Raw genomic sequence first — 26,201 nt, 5'->3', positions numbered from 1 at the left:
TTTTTATATCAGCAACTACTGCCAATAAATGTTTTACTACGAGCTTACACTCAAATCATGAACATCATTAAAAACCTTTTGGTTTTTAGAACTTATATATATGTATTATTATTTTTGTATTAATTTAAAAATGATAATAAATCAAAAAAATTGTACAATCAACAATATTGTTTAATATATTTTTATTAAAAACAAAATGACTAAGCCTATATTGTACTAGATAGTTTAAAATTATAATGTGGGAAAGTAGCGACACCTGCGTCACGCCTCGGGAGATATCGCATTATCTCTCTGTAGAAACACTACACACTAACATACATAAATTAAAGTACCACTAATAATAAAATGTAAACCTATAAAAGTAACGTTCCTAATGGATTTCTTGATTAAAATACAATAAATTTAAATTCTTCATTTTTATCAGCAATAAGTAATAATAAAGTTTGTGTCAGTTGTGGCGCAGAGGCACAAGTTTGACTGTAAACGTGCTTGGTTGTGGGTTCAATTTCCACTCGAGAAAATGAAATATTTATTTAATTTTTATTTCATTGCAGTAGTGTCGAGGCAAAACGCGTTGAGTTCTGCCCTATGCCTCCAGAATTCGGCGGAAAATAGGGAACGGAGTGTCTCAACACTAGGTTCCCTTAGCCTACTCTTCTATGTACAGGATAAAGCTTGAAACTGATAAAGTAATAATAAAAGTAAATTGAAAATGACAATGATGTCGGGTCTTAAACTCGAGATAGGTAGTATTTAATGATGGAATTAAACTCATTTTACACGTGAGGCAGATGTAAAGGACTAATATCCATCAAATTTAAATCTCCTAAACGAATAATAAATCTCGTTTATCGTCAAGTGACCATTTATTTTCTGGGATTGCTGAATTGTCTTTAATTAATTCTAATTGAGGGTCCTTTCGTCCTTTGCGAGAAACATTATTGCGAAAGCCCGCATACACTGTGGGAGACTACGGTTCGCCCTCATATGATTTTACTTTTAATTCTGTTTGAAAAATAGAATATTTAAGTAATAGTTAAGTATCTACATATACTGTGTTAATATTTAAATCATATTAGAAATTAAATGTTACATAAAATAATAATATATAAGAAATTAAATAAAACTAAAGGTTTAATTATATTCTCTAACACGTATAAGTATATTTACATAGAAGTTTTCAATATAATCACTTCAAAAATTCTACAACGAGTATTTCCCTTTCTAGTAACTATACACTACAGACAAAAATAACTCACAAAATGTACCGCAGTATTTCCTGAGAAAAGTCGTCAAAGGTGGAATTAGACGCGGTCTCTCCAGCATCACAATGCGCTACCGTTCACGGCGCGTAATATTTCATTAGCTAGAAATCCGGAGTGCTGCCGCTTTTCCGGGCTTCCCGCGCATCCACAATGGCGCCGCTTCCGGCCAGGTTCCCGCCAAAACAGAAATAGCCTGACCCACTTGCGCGGGCGCACGTCCGGTCGCGCGCGCCTCGCGCATTTCCGGATCACTTGTCATATTTACATTCGTGTTATGATATATTTTTTTTTATTTTTCACATCTTTTCCTAGTTTTGGTTTTTTTTTTTCGTCATTTTTATTTATGTGGATATTGAACTACTTAGGTTATTGTGGTTATTTGTAGTCATTTCCAATTAATGTATTTAAACAGTAGCTATATCAGTTAATTTTTTTGTCCTCACGCTAGCAGAGGTAGGCAAAGGGAACCTGGGAACCTAGTGATAAAACACTTATGTTCCCCATTTCCAGACACAATTCAAAAGGCGAATGCCTGTCGTGTCGTGTGCAGAACTCAACGTCGCCTTGCCTCAACACCAGAGCTAAGAAATGAATATATTAATTTATTTAAATATTTAATTTTCTCGAGTGGCAATCGAATCCCCAACCAGTCGCGTTTACTTTGTGCCACTGCGCCACCACTGGCTTCAGGACTTTGTATCTAATAAAAGCATATTTGAACAGGATAAAGATAATAATCCTTTAATTTCCCACACGCCAAACATAACACATGCATTTTCAAATGTACATATGTGTAAGTGTGTGTAAGTGTTGAGAGCTTGCATAACTACGGTTTTTGGAGCGGAAAAGGACAAACGGTTGCACCAACCCGACCTTGTTAACACTTTATATATTTAACTTGTAATTTTTTTATTAAAAAAAGATATCTTTGTTTTGAGGCACAAGCGAACCACTGTAATCGGTGATTCTTATTTGAGGAAATGAATTATTGAATATTTTGGATTATTCACCCTGATAAGCAGGCAAGGCGAGACGTTGAGTTCCACCACTCAACACGCAATGCTTTACGAATTAAGCGTAAAATGATGAACGGAATGTCTCAACACTGGGTTCCCTCTGCCTACCCTGCTATGTGCGGGATACAGCGTGAAACTGAATATAAAAAAGTTTTCATTATTATTATATCTGTTAGATGGCGTATATGTTTTTTGTTTAATAAACACAATTTGAGAGTTACTGGGAATATTAAAATATAGAAAGAATATGAATCCATTAGGAGAGCAAAATTCGTTAACTTAGTTAAAAAATGTTTCAAAACGCCTATAACCACGTCTAGACGTGCCCCCGCGACGGAAGTGGCTGTTACGAAATTAATGCGGCTCTAATTAAATAACAAGACCGCTCGGCTGGCATTCATTGTTATTATCAAAATAGATGTATTTTCCTATCTTAAATATCACAATTTACATTTGAACTATATTTATTACCAGTCGTGTACTATAAAGGTACGGTAATTAAAGTTATTTTACAATTAACTATAGTTATCTGTATAATTTATGGTTTTATATTTATTTTTATAGTTTTAAAGTCTATTCTTTTTTACCCGCACACAAGAGAGTAGGATAAAGGAGCTTAGTGTTAACACACTCCGTTCCGCATTATCTTGACACGTTCAATATAATAAAAAAATGTGAACGTAGAAAATAGCACAGATTAATATTCTTTTTGCCCACCCAACTTCCTCTCCAACTACGAGTATGACCTCACAGTTTACAGAGTCGAGGGAAGTGACTAAAATCCATATTTATCGAGCACAAAGCCCATTATTGTCACTTGCTAGAACAAAATTCGTCTCACACAAGATAAGCCGCGGCGTGTTTGTCGGCGAGGATGAAAGGCACGCGTCTTGGCGCTGGTACCAGGAACCAGTGGGTCCCGTCCAGGAGCTAATCAAACACCGATACGCGGGGATTCCTGGAATCTTACAAATTGGAATTTGAATTGGAATTGCTCTTTGTAAAAAGTTGCATAAGTGGTTAATTTATGGCTACCAAGAACTGTTTACTGTTTTAGTGATATTTAAAGATGTCAGTGCGTTTGATAAAATGGTTTTGTCAAAGCAATCACAACTTATACGATTAAATATATACATATAGGCTATGGGTGGGGAGGGGACCTCAGTGTTATTCATTTCACCCTTTTGTATATTAAGCGATTTTCAGGAGTTTATGTTAAAATGTTTCTTTAGGAAAATTAGAAAATTACTATTTATCTTGGACTAAATGTTGGGTCTACTCTCTGACATTTTCTTCAATATAGCTTCATAGTAGATTTTTTTGAATCATATTATACATTGAAACTATCGCTCCGAGAACCACACAATTAAGTTTGAAAATAAACTTTTTAAGAAAATTTAATTTAAGAAAAAACTTTTTTCATACTATAAGTGGCATTAAACTGGAGGTAGCCTGCTAAGGACAATCTTAAGATCCACAAACGGAATTGTAGGAGGCAAATAATAGAAAATAAGGCTATTCTATTTTTTATGTTGGCAAAGTTTTAGTTGGAAACATTTCAAATGCTCTATATTTACAATGTAGCTTGAAGCTTGCTTCTATTACGGTAAATGAAATTGCTTTCTACTTATTACTAGTAAATGTAACATGTAGAGTAAACGTTGTTATATTGGTAATCAACTACCACCGCTATGTCTCAAAACCTTGTTTACAGGCTATTTCAAGTTAAAATGTCACTAGAAATTCTTAATAACAAACTAATACTATAGAAAGTTCTCAAATCGTAGCTTTGCTAAGTATTAAAAGATATTAATTATTAATTATGTCATATAAAATAAAATTATTTATGCAATTAAATAAGATAGGGTACCTACAGTACCCCTTTGTCGAAATATACAATAATAAATATACCATAGCTATTTTTATATTTCGAGACTAGAATCTAATTGGATTCCAGAGCAATAATCATTATTATCTCAAAGCGAGTATGAAGTAGCCGATACGTTAGTTATTATCTCCGTTATCTGAGAGCGATCGACACGAACGCTAAGATTGAGCCATTTTGATATATATGTATATCACTAATTTAAAAAATCGATATTTTTTGATTATTACTCTTATATTTAAATCAGACATTTCATGATTTCAGATATTGGTTAATTATAGTGGTGAAATTTAATCTATATTTTTTTGTTGCCATATAAAAAAATAATAAACGTATCTTTCACTAATTTTAATATTTAATTGCTTTGATATAAAAATTTAGATTTAAATACATTTTTTTTTTGATTTGACAAGAATAACAACGATGAACGATTCTCCGTTTTGGAACAAGATAGTTTCCTCATATATCATACATTATTAATATTATATTATTCTTATTATACAAGATAGTTTCCTCATATATCATACATTATTAATATTATATTTTATTTGAATACATAAAATTACAAAATACACGAACGAAATATTAAATATATATTATGAATTCATTCATGCTTGCTAATATAATGAACATGCCCAATAGATTGCGATACATCCGATCTGCCATTAATTTGAACACTTGTATTTGCGCAATACGACTTGCAAAATGGCTTCCGGTCTATAATCAATTATGAAATGACGTATGTTTGTCTACTTTTAATATAAAAGTGACTCTGAATCTGACTTTTTGCGTTTGAATTAAGTATTAAAAAAATCGGTCAAGAGCAAGTCGGACTCGCCTATGAACAACTAAATGTATAGAGTGCTTGCTACTTCTAATATTTCTATATGGAGGATTATAAGGGTTCGGGTTTTTTGGTTATTTCACTACGGAACCCTGAAAACGTTTACCAATTACAATAAACTTGAATAAATCATTGAACCAAGTAAAGATCCTGTAATTTTTCTAAAAAATCAAAATTTATTGGCACATAAGAGTCTACTTTCGATTTCAGATTGTTAACAAATAGAATGAGATTCGCATTCTTTATGAAAATCTGTCATACAATGAATAATTTATTTATATCACTGTAACTATTTTTAGATGATAATAAATAACCAAGATATGTTAACGTTAATAGTATTGAAAGATTTCAATTGAAACAAGATTAATAGTCTAATCTATTAATATTTCAAACCACATTACCCTTTAAAAAGCCTGACGTTGTAAAGGACATGTTAAAGCACATACATTCAATGCCTACAGTAAAAGTAGTTGAAGATAAATCTAGCGAGAGATTTGTGCCCTGGCTAGGTTGGCTATGTGCATGAATTGCACAAAATGTCATAAAGCTTAAGAAATAGCAATCAAAAATGCATCTTATCCCAATATAGAAATAGATCAATTTTAATTGTTTCATACCAAAGTGTTAGTACGTTTAATAGCTGTATCTACTAAACACTGGTCCACAGTACTTGGGCGGCAGGTGTTTCGGAGCAGGCCTCCTCCCACTGCGCCGGCGTCTCACGATCTAGAGATCATTGATCTGGTTGAGATTTACTTAGGAATATATACAGATAATATACAATATTTACATCCTACATCCTCAGGGTGCACCTGGAACGGAGCGCATTAAATGTTCTTTGTTATTTTTGTTGCTTGTCTTAATTTGGTTGAGTTATTTTATATGAAGCCTTTTTCATATATAAAAGATGTTATATCTTATTATTGTTAATATTAATTCTTTATTCTAAAAACTATTAGTTATATGACAAAATGCTCCGTCGTGGCGCAGCGGCGCAAGGGTGTGACTGTAACGCGACGGTTGTGGGTTCGATTACCACTCGAGGAAGTGAAATATTAATTTACGTTTATATTTCCATTTTTTCGCTCTGGTGTCGAGGCAAAAGCGTGGCATTGAGTTCTGCCACTTAACACGCAATGCCTCCAGTATTCGGCAGAAAGTAGGGAACGGAGTGTCTTAACACTAGGTTCCCCCTACTTACCCTGCTGTGTACGGGATACAGTGAAACGAAACTTAAAACAATATTTTTGATATGGTCCTTATAGTACCATTTTTTCATTTTTTTATTAAATGATAAAAAAACAAATATTCTTGTATAATAAATCCTAAGTTAGTACTAAACTTTCTAAATTGGAATATAGGTATACTAAACACTAGCTACCATTTAACTCCTCTAATAAATCGCTGTAATTAAATCGTGACTAATATTTCTTTAGCAGCCATATTAAAGTGTACTCTATACAACTAGATCAAAGATATTGATAGTCAGCGAGGAATTTAAATAGTTAACTTTAAATATATATTTTTGAAAATAAGTTATTTATATTTTACCTTTAATAATGCTTATAAAAATACTATCTAAAATGGTATATCACTTTTTTTGGTTATTTTTTTTAAATAATCTAAATCCAATAATTGTAATATATTCATTCATCAATATAAATGTAAATTTCATTATGAAATGCTATGTCCGATCTCTAAAAATCTCTAGCTAGTAATTACGGGAGCCATTGACCGCCGGAGCGAACAATATCTTTTATTACATCGGATTAAATTCTGATTGTGAACAAATAAATTGATACCTTCACTACATCTATTCACTGTAGAATAACAAGATAGAGCTGTTCTACGTACACCAGTAATAGGCAGGCAGGCTATACAGGCAATAATATTTGTTTTTTTTTAGTTTCACGTTTTTCAGCTGTATCACGCACACAGCAGGATAGACAGAGGGAACGTAGCGTTAAAACACTCCGTTCCCAATTTTCCGCCGAATTCTCGAAGCATTGTGTATTGAGTGCCGGAATTAAAGGCATCGCTTTGCCTCAACATCAGAGCGAAGAAATAAAAATATTTAATATTTAATTTCTCCGACTGGGGATCGAACCCACAACCAGTCGCACACTGGCCACTGCGCCTCGACTGGCCTGTATACATTTGTTTCTCGTTCATAAAAAACAATTGGCAGGTGCCATTACAAAACTTATACGTACATTCGATTTTAAATCCAACATGATATATTTAGTATCTTATTAAAAGGGTACATTTTGTTCTCCATACATTTATCAATAGACTGCTGAAAGGGTGAAGTCAGAGGACGTTATTCATCACTGGCGACGCCACGTAATGCATTCGAAATTTATTTGCGTTTTACTGAAACACGCGGCGGTGTCCCCTTTAAAAAAGCCATCGATTTAAAAAAACATTCTTAGACTGTAACTATATGGTTTTTTACGACATATATCCATTAATATATAAAAATAGCATTATGGTCGCAGGTTCGTGTATTTGGTGAGCTTTACACGACGTTATTGTAAGGTTTTCGTATAAATAGTTGAGATTACGTCCGAATAGAATATTAAATTTTTTTCAATATTTATTGATCAAATCATATGATTGCATATGTTAATATTTATTTAAAGGAAACACTAGTTAACTAAAACTGGCCACACTAACTACAGTAACGGTATCATGTAATATTGGTTACGCAATATCCCGCACATATCAAAGTAGGTAGAAGGAATCTAGGAACCTAGCGTTAAAACACTTTCATTCCTCGATTTCCATCGAATCCTGGGGGGCTTTGCTTTTGCATCGTTACCAGAACGAGGAAGTGATTAAATATTTCATTTCCTCGACTGGAAATCGAACCCACAACCTGTCGCATTTACACACTTGTATCACTGCGCCATGACTGACCTACGGGTATACTAAAAGTAGAGAGTTTATGCTGTACATATTATACATATGTACAGCATAAACTCTCTACTTTAGCTAGCAGCACAAATAACTCAACAAAGTAGAATTGGTCATGAATGAAATTCCACCTATAAGCAAATATTATACTTAGGGCTTCATATGTCAAGATATATTTTATTTCTTTATTATTTAAAAACTGCTCATTTAAAATAACTGTGTATCATTCGATCACAATTTGTAACTAATATTAAATTTGTCCACGGCCCAGGAAGTAACATTAATTTAATACCATTAATAATAAAGATAAAGTTAAGAGGAAACGCGAATTAAAAATAAATGTGAAAGTATATCAACAGAAACAATTCTGGCGCCATCTCGCAGGCAACCCTGCAAATGATATAGCGTAAGTTATTGCGCATGTGTTGTTCCCACGCCACGGTGCGAAACTGGTTGCCGATAAGCTAAAACCACGCGGCCGGCTAAATTAGTGCACCGTTGACAGTTTCCTGTCTCAATCATATTTGCAAAAAATACGATTTTCAGTCTAAATGTATGAATATTCGTGGTAAATTTTACCAGCAAACGTATAGGTATTGGTACATTTACTATGTTTTGCAAGAATAAAAAATAAAAAGTATTATCTAAATAATAATGCTAGCAATTAACGATATAAATACATAAATGAGTCAATTCCTCTTTTATAAAAAAAATGTAATACGAATCTTTAAAAAACATTTTATCAATTCTAATTATTTTTTTACGAAAAGGAAAATTTGCACAACTGGTGATTTTTCACAATATAACAATTACTATACATTGTTTACTATATTAAAACTTCGGCTCAATTAATGGAGCTTGACAGAGAACTGTATCTACACGTGTGGCAACCATTTTACAGTTATGCTTCGTTTACCAATCGTTCAAGGAACACGCACACAGACCAAACCAGTTCGTTCACGAGATCTCTCACAGACGATAAAATGCGCTACTGATTTCAATTGTTTTTTTTTTCGAACACTTACAGAACTTCATTATCTGTGATTCGAATTGTCTTTTTATTCTGTACCGGTAGCATCTGAAAATAGCCTATGGAGACATCTCATTAAGCCCGTCAACGATCGGCCCCGCTTTGAAAAATGTCTCATTTAACCCCGACTCCTTTAATAGCTTGTGAAGGGTTAACCACAAATAACTAATGCGGAAGTAGGCGCTTTCATTTCGTCTCCGAGTCGATTTTTTAATTCTTTTAATTAGGAAATAGTTTAATTTCTATGTTGTTTAAAGCTTGTGGCTGTCAAACTGTCAACCGATAACAAATTAGCGTGTGAAGTGTTTATATTGTTGTTTGTTGGTAATAGTCATAATATATTTTTTTAATATAGTTAATTAATCATGAAATTATTGGCTCTCACGGAATTTAATAGATTTTTAATATTGTTTTAATGTAGGCACTGTGCCGCTGTACATATATGAAAATTAAAAAAATAATATAAAGGCATCACGAAACAAAACTTTATTATTTGAGTTAACAGAAACCGAAATTTAAAAAAAACTCTGCTGTCTTAACGGGAACAGTGTTTAACACCAGGTACCCAGGTTCCTTCTGTCTCCCTTGCTATATGTGGGAAAAAGAGTGAAACTAAGATATATAAATTTTACTAAAGCATTGATTGGTAAGTAATTTGTTATTTTATGTGTAGGTACATATTTTAGATTCTTTATTTCATAGGATGTTTCAGAACTTCATTGAATACTCTAGGAAAGTTTTAATTGTATATTTTCAAATTCGGTATTAGCTTCAGATTCAAATTTTAAAATTACGAAATTTGAAGAACATTTATATGAGGCCATGTCGTGTCACTAGTTATTACTTAAAATTATTAAAACTTTCGCAATGAAATGAACCGCAGTTATTTTTTAATTACCTAAGCGTAAATACAAGGCTATTAATTATTAAAAGAAAAATAATTATTCAAACTTAATTTCAAGTCAAATAATATAAATTATATAAAATTAAATATTCGTTCCTATAAATTACAGTTAGACTAGTTTATCCCGTTCCGTGAAACAAGTTACAAAGATATTATACGGTTATTACAACAGTGCACGCATGTACATAACAACTTATTATTATTATTTAAATAAGGGTAACATTAAATTTATTATATTCAGATTATTACCAGATACCGGAAGGCCACACCCCTTCCGGAATTATAAGAAATATCTCACCCTTCACACAAGGGATGGGTGCATAAAAGATTATTTTAATGTGTAATTTGAGACTTGTCAACGAATCGTGTTGTCCTTATTAGGGGAAGAGTTAAAATTATGGGGTCCATTGAAGGTCACATGTAAATATAAATTTAAATATATACTTGTTTGTATTTACGCTTATATAGGTTTTATTATTATGTATATTTTTTTAATAAATGAATATTTGGTAGAGCATTTATATCTCAAAATGTTTATTTTTCAATAATAACGTGAAATTTAGTCAAATGCACAGCATTAAAACATTACCTACTTATACAAAACGTTATAGTAATTTATTTATTTTAAATATTAACCAAATACTATTATTATTTTACTACTAGATATTATTATTTATTATTATGTTTACAGTTAGTTCCCAGGCTATCTGACTTTCAATTCTACACAGGATATTTGGACCTTTTTGAAAACTTACCTAACATCCTGAGACAATATAATGTTTCGTAATATCCTATCTCTGTAAAACAGTCGCTTAACCAGTGTGGGCGTAATATTAATTTATTTAAATTATATAAAAGTTCACTGGCTCTACAGTTCCCAGGAAAACCTTGTTTACGTCATTCTTTAAATTTTTCTTTATTTTAGCTTCATGCAGTATCTAGCATACAGCAGAGTAAGCAGAGGAAACCTAGTGTTGAAGCACTTAGTTCCCAAATTTTTCTTCGCGATATCGAGATAGTGGCGAAATTCTACGCTGTACTTTGCCTTGTTACCAGAGCGAAGAGATAATCATTCTCCTGAGTAAGAATCGAACTGATAACCGTCGTATTTGCAGTCACACGCTTTAACCCCTGTGCCACAACGCCCTCATAAGTCTACCTATCTACATATATGTACTATATATAACTATAATTAACATTCACCAAAGTGAACTCCACACCTTTGATAACAAGTTGACAGATGCAACCTAATCTCGCTTCGTACCCGCACTAATAGAAACGACGTGTTCGTGCACGATAATTTGATCCATAAACCTCTTGCTTCTGAACTGGAACCACATAATGGCCGAACCGGTCTCGTTCATTCACTAACGGACCTGGCCGGCTACTAGAAAAAGTTATGCCTCATCGACTCGTCACGTATGATTACGATTCTAATTTCAAATTTTGAATTTGATATATTTTTTTTATTCTTTGCCAGTTCTGTTTAATGTAGATGTCTTTGTCTAAGATCACCGTAAGCAGTTATATATAAAGTTTCTTTTTTTTTTTCATTTCAAGTGTGTGAATGTGTGTGAATGTAGGTTCGCTTTCCACTATAGGAAACGAAATATTTATTTGAATTTATATTTTCATTCACTCAACAAGCAATGCAATGAACCCAACGAATATGAAATGGAAAATGGGGGACGAAGTTTTTTAACACTACGTTCCCTCTGCCAACCCTGCTGTGTGCGTGATACAGCGTGACGCTGAAAAAGAAAATTTCTTATATTAAATATTCCATTCTATACATAGTTCAAATAGTCAACGTGACCATGATTAAAATCTTTCGATGAATCATAGTTTTGTACTATAAAAAATTAGCACATGTAACTGAGATTATAATTAAAATAATTACACGACCGACGTTCGACTAGAGCGGAAATGCAGTAGGTTATTTTTTGTTCGCTTTCGGTAATTCGATCATTTATAAGATTGTGGCAATGGCAATCTAGACTCAATTTTATAAAATTTATTAAAAGTTTAAACTACAATTTTCAATTTACATTTTATTCTGTCAGAAAAAGAATATTTATTATGAAAGATAAACAGGCAGGTAAAAGATGGACGCTGTCAACGTCTGCTATTTTCGGCGCGCGCTAAATTTAGTGGGTTTTTATTGTGCATTGAGAAAATAAACTGAAGTGAAAAATCACCTCGCACTGTATGATGGATTATTTCTCGAAACTTGTCGCCATATTGTGAAAGTATAATGTGATGATTTGTTGAAACCGACCGAATGAGGTATGGCGATAATTTAGCTCGACGTTTTGCTGCGGATTAACAGGGTTGTCATTAGCGGGAGTGTAAGTTTAGATTCTCTACGTTTACATTAGTGATATATCACAAATATATAATAAATATAATATATTGAAAATCAAAAAAATCTTTATCGTTTTTGCTATTAGGGATTTTCATATGTTAAAATCAACTTTACAGAGAAGTGCTTTAACTTTCCCACCGCTTTCCGCTCGAAATCTCGAGACATTGGGTGTTGAGTGATCTAACTCAATGGCGTGGTGTGGTGTGGTGGTGAAGACAAACTTCAGCAGAGCGAGAGAGAATTGAACTCACAACCGTCGCAAAAACTGGCCTTATTTTAAGGTTCCGTACCTCAAAAGGTAAAAATGGAACCCTTATAGAATTAAACATGCAAACTTTCAATATACGAATAAATATTATAAATAGGATACTTCAAATGAAATGCGATATAATAATCGCCTAAGCCTCATATCGAGTGACGACAAATCGTTCATGTATAACTCGTAAATATACTTTTTGTATGTCCATTGTGAAGGCAATTGTATATCCGGTTATCCCACCATATTGTAAGGTATCGCAAAAACGCTATCATTATAGCCAACTTGAGGTACCCAAGGTAACTACCTGCACCATATTACAAACTCGATCAACCTCATTATAAAGGCGAATTTTGCAAATTCTACAGGTTGCATTTGTAAAGTAAATTTCTTAAAAAAAACCAGCCCTTTGTGGTTCCAGACAGTGTGGCACCGAAATCTTTTTGTTCATGCGAAATACTCAAGATTGTGAAGAGCTCGTCGATTGTTTCCGAGAAGTTCGGATGCTACTGTATTTTTTTATGATATAACATACTAGGTATATGAATATCGATTTACGTTTTAATATCCGTATTATACGTGTTAATACGCGACTAAAATGGAAAAGATATTTTTAGTAACTATTAGATTTTCCTGGTAACCAAGTTTTTACTTTAAAAGTACATAGATTTATGTGCCTATACTGTTCAAATAGTTTAATACGTTAAATTTACGAACAATACGAAAAAGATTATATAACAATACAAATTAATATTCTTTTACAAAATACGTATACAAATTATACATTTTCTTTCAATTAGTACCAACTTTTAGTGGAATATAACTTTGAAGCCCAATTCTTCACAATGGCTTAAGCCAAGTAACCTGGTGATTATGTAGGTGGTAAGAGTTCACGTGTAATTTAATGACAAAATTAGTTAGCATCTGGCCGACCGGGCACAAAGCACAAGTCTTTCCAACGTTACGTATGCTGATGAGGATAATATTGGGTTACATCACTACTTTTGTAAAAAGAGACTTGCAAATGTCTTCAGTAATTACTATAATTGAGAACTTAACATTTACAAAATGAAACATTTTAGCAACGTTTTGTAGGAACGAAATTGTTTTATTAAAATGTTTATTCCAGCTCAGCTTTACGCTGAATCCAGCATATAGTAGGATAGGCAAGGGGAACCTCCGTTCCTCACTTCTCGCTGAATCTTCGGGGCATTGCGTATTTTTCCTTGTTACCAGAGCGTAGATATATCCATTTTATTATGTATTAAAATATATGTATACATTATATACCAACACATTAAATATGTACAAACTAAATGTATAATAAACTGCTGCATGAGTCATTCATAACTTCGAGTTGTGAAAGGAAACGTGCCTGTTAACCTATACTTAATGCCCAGGTAGTATGGAAATGTGATACTGGTCAGTTTTCCGCCGATTGCCACACCGCAGCGCGTAAAAACCCTTGAAAGTTCCCCATTCACTCCATTGCTAGATCTTCGCACTTCATCGACCACGAAACCCATCTCATTCATTCTAGCGAGCAAAGCAAACCAGAATATAACAACGGTAGTATAAGGTTCGATCGGAAATATTACCTCAAACGGAAAACAACTTTCTGCTCTCCTAGCATTATCCACTTTCGTCTGGTCGCGTCACCAGTTACTACTTTTTAGATATCTATTTCTGTCGATGGATTGCGTAGTTTCTTATGGACTGGTTGACCAGTACGTAAAAACTAAAAAAGAACTTTATCTAATCGCGATAAGGTTTATTATTATTTGTACGTGATAAGGACTTGTGTTATCAGGTTTTGCGGGTTTAGTTTTATGAATGAAGCGCGAAGTCGTGAGCGGAAGTGTTCGGGCGGTGCGGCTTTCCCGCGCGGGCTTGGGCAGTTTCATTAATAATTAAAAGGCAACTACTAGTGACGGAATGGCCGGACGCTAAGATGATTTCTAGCCAGAAACCGGTCTGGTTATATGGGTGGAGTGACTATGTTGTGATAAAATTAGACATTGTTCATTTATAAATATATTTATGTATATTGACCTATTTTTTAAATAGTATTTTCCATAACTAAGCTAAATATTATAACCAAAAAGTGAAGTGGAAATTGAGGAACGGACAGTCTTAACACAAGGTTCCTTCTGCTATATGCGGGATACAGCGGGAAGCTAAAAAAAATGAAGTGAAAATATTGCCTTGGCAAGTATCACTAATCCTGTTTGTAGTTTGTTAGTCAAACACAACGATAAATATGCACATACGAAGCGCTAATAGGAAAGTACAAGGATTTATGGGTGAAACTGTAGAGAGGCGGCTTGTTTCGACGTGGTCAGCTATGAGGCTAAACGGTCTCATAACTTACAACGCCAAGTAAAAGTACATACATGCCTGTAAACATTTTATAATCATTAGTTATAACGAAATTACTTGTGAAAGTTAGTTTTAATTTTGTTGTTTTTATTTCTTATCTATGGCGTTCGGAACGTGCCAGTTCAGCACTCATCACTTCGCCAATGTCACGTTGACTGCAGAATACACAAAGGAGAATGTACGCTAAAAAAGAGATAATATAACACAATAAGGAAATGCATATATTATTAAATAGAAATCAGGTATTATTTTTGTGTCATCCAATAATCATTGCGAATGACATTCGACATTGAATATGAATAATCCTTGTGTTCTCCATACAACGTGACATTGGCGAAGTAATTAGTGCTCATCTGGCACGCACGAAACGCCATAAATTAAGAACTGAACTGAACTGAACTGAATATGAATTACTTCTACCTATTTTTTTATTGATTATATCTAAAAACAACATGTATACCTTAGCTTACAACCAAATATTACAAGTCATCACACCTCCGTCCATGCTATAATAATTTATAACGGTCACAAAATATAAAATAAAATTCGACGGGCTCATTACGCAACGTCATTGGAATAGTACCGGGGTGAGGGAGATGGAAATATGCGATTGTTGTACGCGGAACAGGGATAGAGATATGGTATGACAGAGCTGTAAAGTGAATGAGATATACGGTAGCTAGATAGCGCGTCCGGCGGCCACTTCCTGTGGATAGTGCAGTCATCCTGTATCGACAGTTACGTCGATATTCTTAATTAATACAGATTATAAAATATTGTTTATTATAATTTGATAATCTATAATTTGTCTATTTTTATTTTGTAATTTTATTATTTAAATATATTTTCACATTATTTAATTGGTTTTATATATTTACTGCTTACAAGTTTCTGGGAAGTAATGAAACAATAAATATCATAAACATGTTTAATTTTAAATTTCTAATGGTCAGAAATCCTTCAAATAATAATATTTCTTGAGAACATTGATAGTAGCTATATTATACAGAAATCACCACATAAATATAGATAGATGCTTGCGATTAATTATTTTATAATTTTATTAAAGTAATACTTATATCAAAATAAACCCAAAACCTTCATTTATAATATTTTACTACACAAATATATAAATAGCCAAACATACAAAAAAAAGAAACGAAAGATCAACACTAGAATCACTTAAAATCCAAAACACAGCACTGTTTATTTTTGAAGGAACAAAGCATAATTAGATTCCGTCACTAGCGGGCTAGTTGGAGCATCCTGCGCCCACGCCGTACTAATTGCGCTCTTTTTGTTTATCGTCTTAACTCGATTATAGCAATCAGATCCACCCTTTGACCCTGACGCGGTGCCATCGTGTCTGGACTTCTGGAGACACTTCATTACTGACAAGCTTTGATGAAGATTTACGTATTGCTTTATAGATGATAAAACAAATATATTATTAAAAGGAAGGTTCTTGTGGCGCAGTGGCACGTGATAGTTGTGAGTTCGATTCCAACTCGAAGAAATGAATTATTATTTATTAACATTTTCATTTCTTCGCTCTGGTAGCAAGGTAAAGCGCGGCGTTTAAAAAAATTAAAGAATAGTTGATAATTGATTATTAAAGACGTTAAACTTTATCTCAAAATTCGAATTTTGAAAAATTTTCATATATTTATGGACAAGGCGTGCCTATGCTGTAATCTAACCTAATGCCAATCTCTTCGTGTGTGCACACAAACATCTTTGATTAAAAAAAATAAAAATTTCAATAAAATTGTTTTAAAACTATGCCATGGCGGCTACAAAGCCAGAAAATAGCTTATTTTAGTTCTCTTAGATTTGACGACATTAAACCTATCATATATAGGGTTTGTATTATACAGATTTCAGAACATTTTAACAGGTTTATAAGTATGTTAAAAAAAATTATAGGAATATGCACTTGTTTGTTTCATTTTAGTTAAATGAAGTGTAATGTTGGTTTCCGTTATCCTCTCTCTTTAACAAAGTTGACAACGAAAACAAGCTGGAAGCGATTATATCACTGATATATTTATATTATTATTTAATAGTTAATTTATCATAAATTTATTCAAAAAATATTATATTTATAGTAAGTATATGTATTTCTTTTTGTTTTGCATAAAGGTAAAAAAAAAAATTAGTTCCTTTTTCAATTTTGTCAAATAAAAAAAAAACTATATGAAGAACACAAGCAAACAGTACAATGTATTCAATTAAATAGTTCCTTTCATTCATACTTAATTATTACTATTTCACTGTTTAGCCATTCTAAGTCTTAACTAGATATAAATAGAAGCAAATATTCCGCATTGCGCCCCACTTGATAACACGTTGTCGCGTCGAAGCTCATTTATGAATGAACTCACAGATCGAGCGACTTCCGGCTAACTGTTGAGATAGTACGACACTTCCTGGTTCCTGCTATGGTATCTTTAATTATGGACCAGTATAAGAGGACCGGTGTGGTCTTGGTATAGATGGAAATTTGATTCTTATACCAAAGATAATAAAGCGCAAATTGGATGTAAACATCGATTGATCAGCCTCCGTTTCTACTTTATCGAGATCGTTCAGAACATGAATAAAGATATTCTAAGCGTTTGGTCACAGTTTATACGCTTGCTTAAAAATATACCATAGTGGGTTAAGATAAAGTCGTCGATGGTAAAGGTATGCATTTTCTGGTGTGTGTATGTCCTGTCGAGCGTGTTTTTTCCAACCTCCTTCCCGTCGTTTCACCGTTACGCAATATATCGTAAATAATTAGCGGAAGGCGATATTCCTGTGTCTTATGAGATGTTGATTTTCTGGTTTTTTAGTGGTATGCTTCCTGGCTCTAACAGTACCTGTTCCTAAGTTAAGTTTCTTCTTTAAATGAAGAAGACATTGCACGCAAATAAGGTAAATACAAACATACAAACATTGAAAAATTTTGTTCAAGTATGCATACAAAAATCATTTATATCTTTAACACATTTGATTTTATTTTAAACAAATGACAAATATTTAAACGTACCTATAGAGAAATGATTTTCGAAGCTGCTGTTTTTATCCCATTACGAATATTAATAAGCAATAATGAATAAAACATTAAATTATAATTCGTTAGCCAGTGTTGGATCTTGAAAAAAAATCAATTTTCTCACGACATAAGAAACAGAGTGTACGGTAAATCGAATAACATATTCATTAGACACTAAAACCGCCAAATTCAGGTTTGTAACAAATCACCGTTTTTACGCTCACATTTTGATGGGTGCGATGAAAGCAGCTATATAGACCAACGTAAATGGACCCCTGTCGTTCATTATTAATAATAATAAAGAAATGTCAAGCCAAATTGGTCCATTTGTTTCTCACGAAGGCGCTTGTGAAGAAAAATGATAAAAAAAGCCTTGTAAAGCGCTCGGAACCAGTTGTCAACTATGGCAATCTTTTAAAAATATATAATAATATTAATAACTAATTAATCAAATGATCGTAAATCATTAAGAAATAATTTTAATCGTAAGCATTTTTTTTATTATTTATTTAATATGTAATGCATAGATTTTGAATACGTCGTCTAAACTTACGATATGTATGTAGGTACTAGAAGCTAGTAGCTAATGAAAATAAAGGCAGTTTAATCTTTTTTTAAATATTGACTTTATTATATTGCATTCTTATACAAAATATCGTAAAAACTAACTTCTATTACTTTTTAATTAAATAAAAATACATATAAGTACTTACGTACTATACTTTCAATAAATAAAATCTATTCCAGCATTTTAATTACCACATGATAATTACACGTAAGTACGTCTATGCTCGAGCGGCGATCGTAAGTTCCCTTAAATGAAATCGAAGATTAGATCTCTTTCTACTGAAATTAATTGAATCTTCTGACGAGATGAAAGTAGTAATGTGTCGATTTTTATTATCATTACATATCTCAAAGGAATTGTTAAATAGAAAAAAAATAAAGGCCTGTTTAAGCTCAGGTATACAAGTGTGTAAACTGCGACTTGTAGGTTCGACCCTATTCGAGAAAATGTAATGTTTATTTAAATTGCTGATAGCTGATATCTTCCATTGAAATAGAAACAGCCTATAAATACAATACAAAAAATATTATCAGTATTTTTTGGTATTAGTTATTGTTATCACACTCCTTTTCTCTCTGTAAAATCTTTGATTTGATTACATTTAACAAAATAGTTGCAAAGCCAAGATAAATGAGTAACAATGTACCCTGAGTCATCATTTGAGTCTTTTTACAAAAATATTGGCGGTGACGGCCCGACGTGTTGTCTGGGCAAACACAGGATACATACGGCCATATGTACAAACTAAGACATTATGTTTCATTTTACTTCTTCGTCTTTATGAATTTATTAATGTGGTTGTTGACAACCGTGGCTAAAGGAAAAAAAACCATGTACCATTATATTAATTATTATTCAGTACAATTTTAAAAACGACAACCAGCCTAAAAAAAATAATTAAAAACCGGTAACCACTAAAGGATGTTCAAATTAAATTGCGTATAAATTAACACATAAACAAAACCTGTTACCGTCATTGGCGGCAACATATAACATACAAACAAACATAGTGCTAAAGATATATCCGAGTGAAGCAGGTCAGAGCGTTTCATTCATGATCAGCTTTCCGGCCCCCACCAGCCCCCACCAGCCGCGGCCTGCGCCGGCGCACTCAATGGGCATATCATTCACGTCATTAATGGACCGAGTTACTTGTGGAGTCGAGACTGTCACACACTATTACACACCATTTTGTGTTTATATAGTTGTTTTAGATGAATTAGAATATAAAAAAGAATAATAATTAACATCTGGGCATTGAAAGAAAAGTCCTATGGTTGTGGGTTCGATCCCCACTTGAGTTTCGCAAGTCAACAGGCAATGTTTCCAGAATTCGACGGAGAGTGGGGAACGGAGCATCTTAACACTAGGTTCTCTCTGTCTACCCTGCTGTGTGCGGGATATTTGAAGTTGAAATAAATATAAAAAATAAGACCCATTCAAAAATACTTGCGTATAAATAAGTGTAACAAAATATTTAATTCTGGCAACACTTAAAATAGCTTTTGAAAAAAGCACACAAATAAAGGCGTCGAGTCAGTTCCGTTGACTAAGGTCATGTTGACTTTATCGAAAGCCGTCAAACAAAGAAAGATCGTCCATGTTTAAAACTTGTATATATTGTTAAGTAAATCTCACAGGATTTCTTAGAACTTTCCGCTAGCACGACAAAAAGGTTAATAAATGTTGTAAATTAAAATTAATATGGCTGCATTATTTAAATATTCTGTAAATATAAATAAATATTTGCTAGTTTATTTAGTGTTTCATTGAGATCATTTTAAAGTGACTGACACAATTGATTCGACACATTTCCTTATCTTCTATATTAACATAATTATCAGAAGATAGAATCAAATTTTACATACCTTCCATCTTTCTTATCTTATACTTGTAATTATGGTCTATAATAAAGGCCGGGAAATTAATTTATATTAATTAAATCAGCACGATTGATTATTCTGTAAAACGTTTATCAGATTTTATTTATTTTTGTATTTTGTTTTGCTTCACGCTTATATCCCGTACGTAGCAGGGTAGGCAGAGATATCTAGTGATAAGACACTTCGTTTCACACTTTAGGTAAAAGATATTCTATGCCTCTTAAATAATTGCAGTAAGACAAAAAAATACTTTCAAAATAAAATACAACCAGCTTAATCATTATAATTTTAAAGGCACTGGTCTTGGGTTCCATTTTCATTCGAAGATGAAATACATACCTACTTGAAAACGCGACGTTCAACTCCGGCCCTCAACACACAAAAAAATTGGGTAACGGAGTATTTAACACTAGGTTCCCTTTGCCGTGCTATAGGCGAGATTCAACGCGTACATTTTTAACTTTTTTACTTAAAAATGAAGGAATAAAAAAGGAAAAAGATATATTAAGAAATAATGGTTAAAATCAAGAATTGTGTTTTATTATATAAACTACATTAAGTAAAATTAATTTATTTAATATACAAAATATTGAATTAAACAAGAGTTGTCTTTAAGACACGAAAGTAATCATTACACTACAAAAATAAATTTATTTAAACGGACGTGTATCCAATATATGACATGTTTAATATTATCTGAAAAGAAATCTGTTAAAAGAAATATGTTATTACCTGGAAATAATAAGAATATTAACGTTAGAAATATACTCGTACCTGCCGCCATTAAATTTTATCTTAATCAGTTAACACGCGAAAATGTTTTACATATTCATTAGAACCACAGTTTTGGAATAAATCAAAAGATAGTAAAAAAAGGAGTTAGGAGATGGTTTTATAATGTATGTCTATATATGTATAGCTTCACGCTGCATCCCGCAGACAGCAAAGGAGGCATAGGTTAAATTGAGAGTATGAGTGCTAAGACACTCCGTTCCCCATTTTCCACTGTATTCAGGAAACATTGCTTCTTTTGCCTTAACACCAGAGCGCAAGAATGAAAATATTAAATATTTCATTTCCTCGAGTGGAAATCGAATCCACAACCTATCGTGTTTACAGTCACACTTTATGCCCATGTAGGTATAGGCTTCGCGTTATTTGCAAACCATTCTCACGCTTGCTCCACAACATGTCAACAACCGAATTGTAAAACTCGATATACACGTTGTACGATTTCGCCATTCTCTGTCTGCTCACATGTTTTATCGCCCAGTTTAAATTGAGCTGTGATCGATTTTGCAAAAAAACGTAAAGTACTCGTTGAGTATTGAGGTTGCGTCCCTCGGAGGGTCCTCTCAAGGCTGGCCAGGCCTCGCTGGATCAGATCTCGGGAGGCGGCGCGGAGGCGATGATCGCGCGATACGAGCAGTCGCGCGGTAACGCAGCGACATCGAAGAGGCTTCCGTTCCCGCGAGCGACGCCGTGGGAACCTCTTTATTTTCGTATTTAAATTCGACCCTCATTAAACTGGTTTGCCTCAAAATTCGCTGCCTTCTTTCGACGCCTTTTACTCAACTTTTTATGGTTCCGTTCGACATTTTAGTTTGAGATCCAAGTCTAGACTGCCGTTGAATAATGCTGAGAGGATTGTATGCGCAGAATGGGCTGCGGTTCCTTTCATTAAAGCGAGCATTCGTAAATAACATACAATTGACGAATATTTTAATTATCATTATTACGTTTACGTAAATTAAAAGGTATAGAGTTACGGCAAAATAAATTTTCTTTAGGTTTATGTTTATCATAGATCTCACAAGTAAGACCAGAAGCTATGAAAAATTTAATTTATAAGCGAACGCTTCATTTAAAAACCTGTTAACCAGTTTTTTTATATCATGTTGAAACTCATCATTAAAAACATTGAGATTAAAAATGTATGTACGATTCGTTCTAGCTAATATCAACTTATGAAATTGTGATGATAAAACCAGTTAGAAGTTTTATACATTTTTATAATAAAATGAAATATATAATAAACATCACTAGTAATTAAAGCAACAGAATAGATATAAATGTCATTATGTTCCATTTTTTTGTCATTAATATTGCAACATTATCATTTTTTATGTTAATGTGATGTGATGTATGCCTTAAAATGATCCCTGTTTCCCCACGGTATCGACTTACACCGGATGCTAGGTAACCCTGCAGAGCAAACTACAACCTCCAAATTACCACCATAAATTCTAAACCTTATATTAAAGGTAATATAATTCATTTTCAAATATCCCTAACGCCATTTCGTCCAAATATGTATCTTCTATAACGTTGTTTTGACTATCGCCCAAAACGTCGAATGTGTCAAGGCAATTCTAACTCTAAGTATGAATATTAGATTGTTATTTGACTTGTAGATATATTATTTGAAAACACACCGGAAGGACACATTGTATTACCTTCGCTACCTGGTGATAATGTTCTTTGTGAATGGTGGACATGAACAATTATATAGCAGGCATGAAATTTTTGAGAATTCCTAGGATTGTTAACTGGTTACATCGATAAAGTACGGAAAAGCTTATCAGTAAAATTAATATAATATACACCTGTAAAATGTTTACTTGAAATTGTATATAGAGTTCGTATTATTTCTTTTTGTGTCATTTTATTTTAATATTATTATTATTTTCATTGTCAGATTGCCTCTACTAATTGATATTTCAATAAGTATTTTTTTATGCAAAACAAATGGCGCACAAGCAAATGTATATCATTAATAACTCACAAAAACATTCATGCTCATGATTTCCAACGTAAAGACTTCTCCAAAGGTTGCATATGTGAGGGTTCCGAGGTGGGCGCGGGGGAGCGAGGGGGAGGAACATCCCGCGTAGCACCTGGCGCGCAGAGGTTACATGCATCGACGAGGTCCCATTGATTTGTAGAGATGCACTTCTCTCAGTAAATACATTCAACTTGAAAGATTAAAGATATATGATATAGATATATCACACTACTTTATATTTAACATATTTTTATTATAATAGCATAAAAAATACATAAATATCATAGAATGAATAGCAAATTACATGAATAACCAGTAAGTACCAAAAACACCAAATAATATTACATAGAACCAATCTAGGTGTCCAAGCACGCTGACAATGAAGGCGACATCCTCTGTTTGTCTTAGCGAAAGTGAGTGTTGCGTTAAAAACCATTTGTCAAACAAACTTTTGAAAGGCTGTTGTGCAATCTGGAGACAAAGAAGTTAAGTTATTCGCAGCTTTGATTTAAAACGCATAGTGAATATATTTCATCATAGCTGAATTCAATGTAAATGGAGTTTTTTTTTTTTTTTATATGTTGTTACTTTGAACTCTTTGAGAATACTAAAAATTGAAATCTGCTTTGCAATAGAACAAAAGCTATAGAAAAATTTAAATTTCTTGTAATTCCTTTTGTTTTTGGAAATTTAAATGGTACCTACATCAACGGACACATTCTAAGCTTTATATTTGAATTTATTTCATTTAAGTATAAGAAGTAATCAAAGATTTGAAACGTAGTAATTGTATAAGATATCTTTTATAATTATATATTACGACTAAGACGTACTTAGGCCATTGACTTCACACGATAGGTGTAGGTTCAAATGCCAGTCTGATAGAATGTTTATATTTTAGATATTTTAACGCAGCATTAAGATTCAGTACAAATATTATTTACTTGCCAGAACTGAAAACTTTAGAGAATAAAACTTATTTAAACTAAATTTTCAATATTTATATCTCGAAAATTGTCAAAAAAACCTAAGATAAAAATGACAATAGCAGAAGATCTATAACCATAAAATTATGACCATAAAAGGAGTTATGAATATATATTTTTTTTATATTTACTCTACACTGTCCACGTGCACGAACCAAACATTGACACGCTCCGTTTGTACTGCGCCCATGCCCATGCCCATAGATAACCGACAATGGAGAGCCGCGCCTAAGCGACATGCGACAAAAACCTATTACTTTTCTTTGTATTTTAAGTATTGTTTCATCTCTATCTATATAAGGCTAAAAATAATAGGATATATCTTACTTTTTTTTATATTTACCTCTTAATAAATCAATAACTCTATCTATTAATTATAATAATACCCCTTAAAATCACTCAAAATCAATTTCTGTATGTTTTTAACCGATTTCTGTAAGAAAGGTTATCAATTCGACTGTATTTTTCTTTTTTTTATTTATTTTTTTTATGTTTGTTACCTCATAACTTTTGACTGGGTGAACCGATTTTGATATTTTTTTTTTATTTGAAAGGTGAAGCTTCCCGAATGGTCCCATTTTTTTGGTCCATGTCTGACAATGGTATCCATGAGAAAATCACATAAGTCTTAAATTTGCATTAGGTATGTGCGCGACAAATAGACGAATAACTCAATGTCGCGCAAACCGATTTTGATGATTCTTTTTTTATTTGAAAGGATACACTTCAAGGATAAGTTGGTGAAACTTTGGTTAGGTTCCAATTATGGAATCTGGTGAAAATTGAGAAAGTTTGTTTTTTTTTTGGTAAAAAATTGATTATACTGTAATAGTTACAAGCAAAAACTTTTTAACTCGATGTCAGAAGTGAGATTCCGGATCGTTACATTTCTTTTCAACCAACCTCAAAAAAGAGGATGTTCTCATTTTCAACCAACTTCAAAAAAGGGAGATTCCCAATTCGCCCGAATACTTTTTATGTATGTTCTTGTCAATATACCAAAATGTTACTTTGCACAAAAATAATACCTAATTAAATGAAGTTTTACATGGAACAACCACAACCACTCGTTGACAACCACTACCACCACCATCACCACTCGTTTAAGAAGCATCATTTTAAGATCTACCCATCACTTAAAATCGTAAAATAAATTAATTTTTAACAAAAACAAAAACCGACTTCTAACAACGAACTAAAAAGTGAAAAATAATTTTACAAAGATTTTATAATTTTGAAGTCGGTGCTAAGTACCGACTTAATTTTTTAATCAAGTTTTGTATTCCGTATGTAGAAGCATAGCAGAGGGACCCTAGTGTTAAAACACTCCGCTCCCCAGTTTCCACAAAATTCAGCAGGCATTATATGTTGAGACCACCAGAGAAATGAAAATATCTAAACAAATGTTATTTCTAATAGTGATTTCTATACCACACAGCAATAAATGTATCCAAGCGAAGCTCTTGCGCTTTCGCACGAACTTAGAATCTTAAATATCTTCACTTGTTTATGTTTTCCTTAACATTACCTAAGTTACTTTATAGTTTCCTTTTATCTTTTTAACAATCAATTATATGAATAATTTTATTATTTACATATTTTTTAATTATTTAGAATTTTTATAATTACCTATATAATTTTAAATCTAAAATAGAGACAATCAGAATTGTTTATAAATATAACCTGTCAACAAAATTAAGAAGCATAGTACCAACACCAGCTGATGATGATCATATCTATATCCTATAAATCTATTTTAAGAGTACTTTAGACAAAACAAAATATTTGTATATACGATTTACCAATACATTTGAAGTGTCAGATCACTCTTAAAAACCAATGAATGAAGCTAGATACCTTTTATCATCAACAAAAAAATTGGAAACCCTTAGAAATACTCCTGGCGGTGAGCAATATTTACTACACCGCCTCCCGTCCCTTTCACTTCCTCTACGGCGACAACCTGTAGCCGAGCGAGACGGCGATACGCAAACGCGTACGTCGGAAAGAGACAGCGCATTCATTCATGACCGAGTCCGCCATCCGGTCTGTTTGCTAAACGATCTCTTTATCTCGTTC

At 32.8% G+C, this 26,201-nt stretch overlaps 1 protein-coding gene across 2 annotated transcripts in view; it reads left to right on the top strand.

Moving 5' to 3' along the window:
- The window catches only part of pnt (ETS transcription factor pointed), a 109,785-nt gene that overhangs the window by 34,184 nt on the left and 49,400 nt on the right, over positions 1 to 26,201 (top strand). The gene's annotated exons all lie outside the window — the stretch shown is intronic.

Source organism: Heliconius melpomene, chromosome 8 (genome assembly GCF_056956725.1).
Source record: "Heliconius melpomene rosina isolate 202511_hmr_F chromosome 8, ASM5695672v1, whole genome shotgun sequence".
NCBI lineage: Eukaryota > Metazoa > Arthropoda > Insecta > Lepidoptera > Nymphalidae > Heliconius > Heliconius melpomene.
This window is presented reverse-complemented; position numbering and strand designations above follow the sequence as displayed.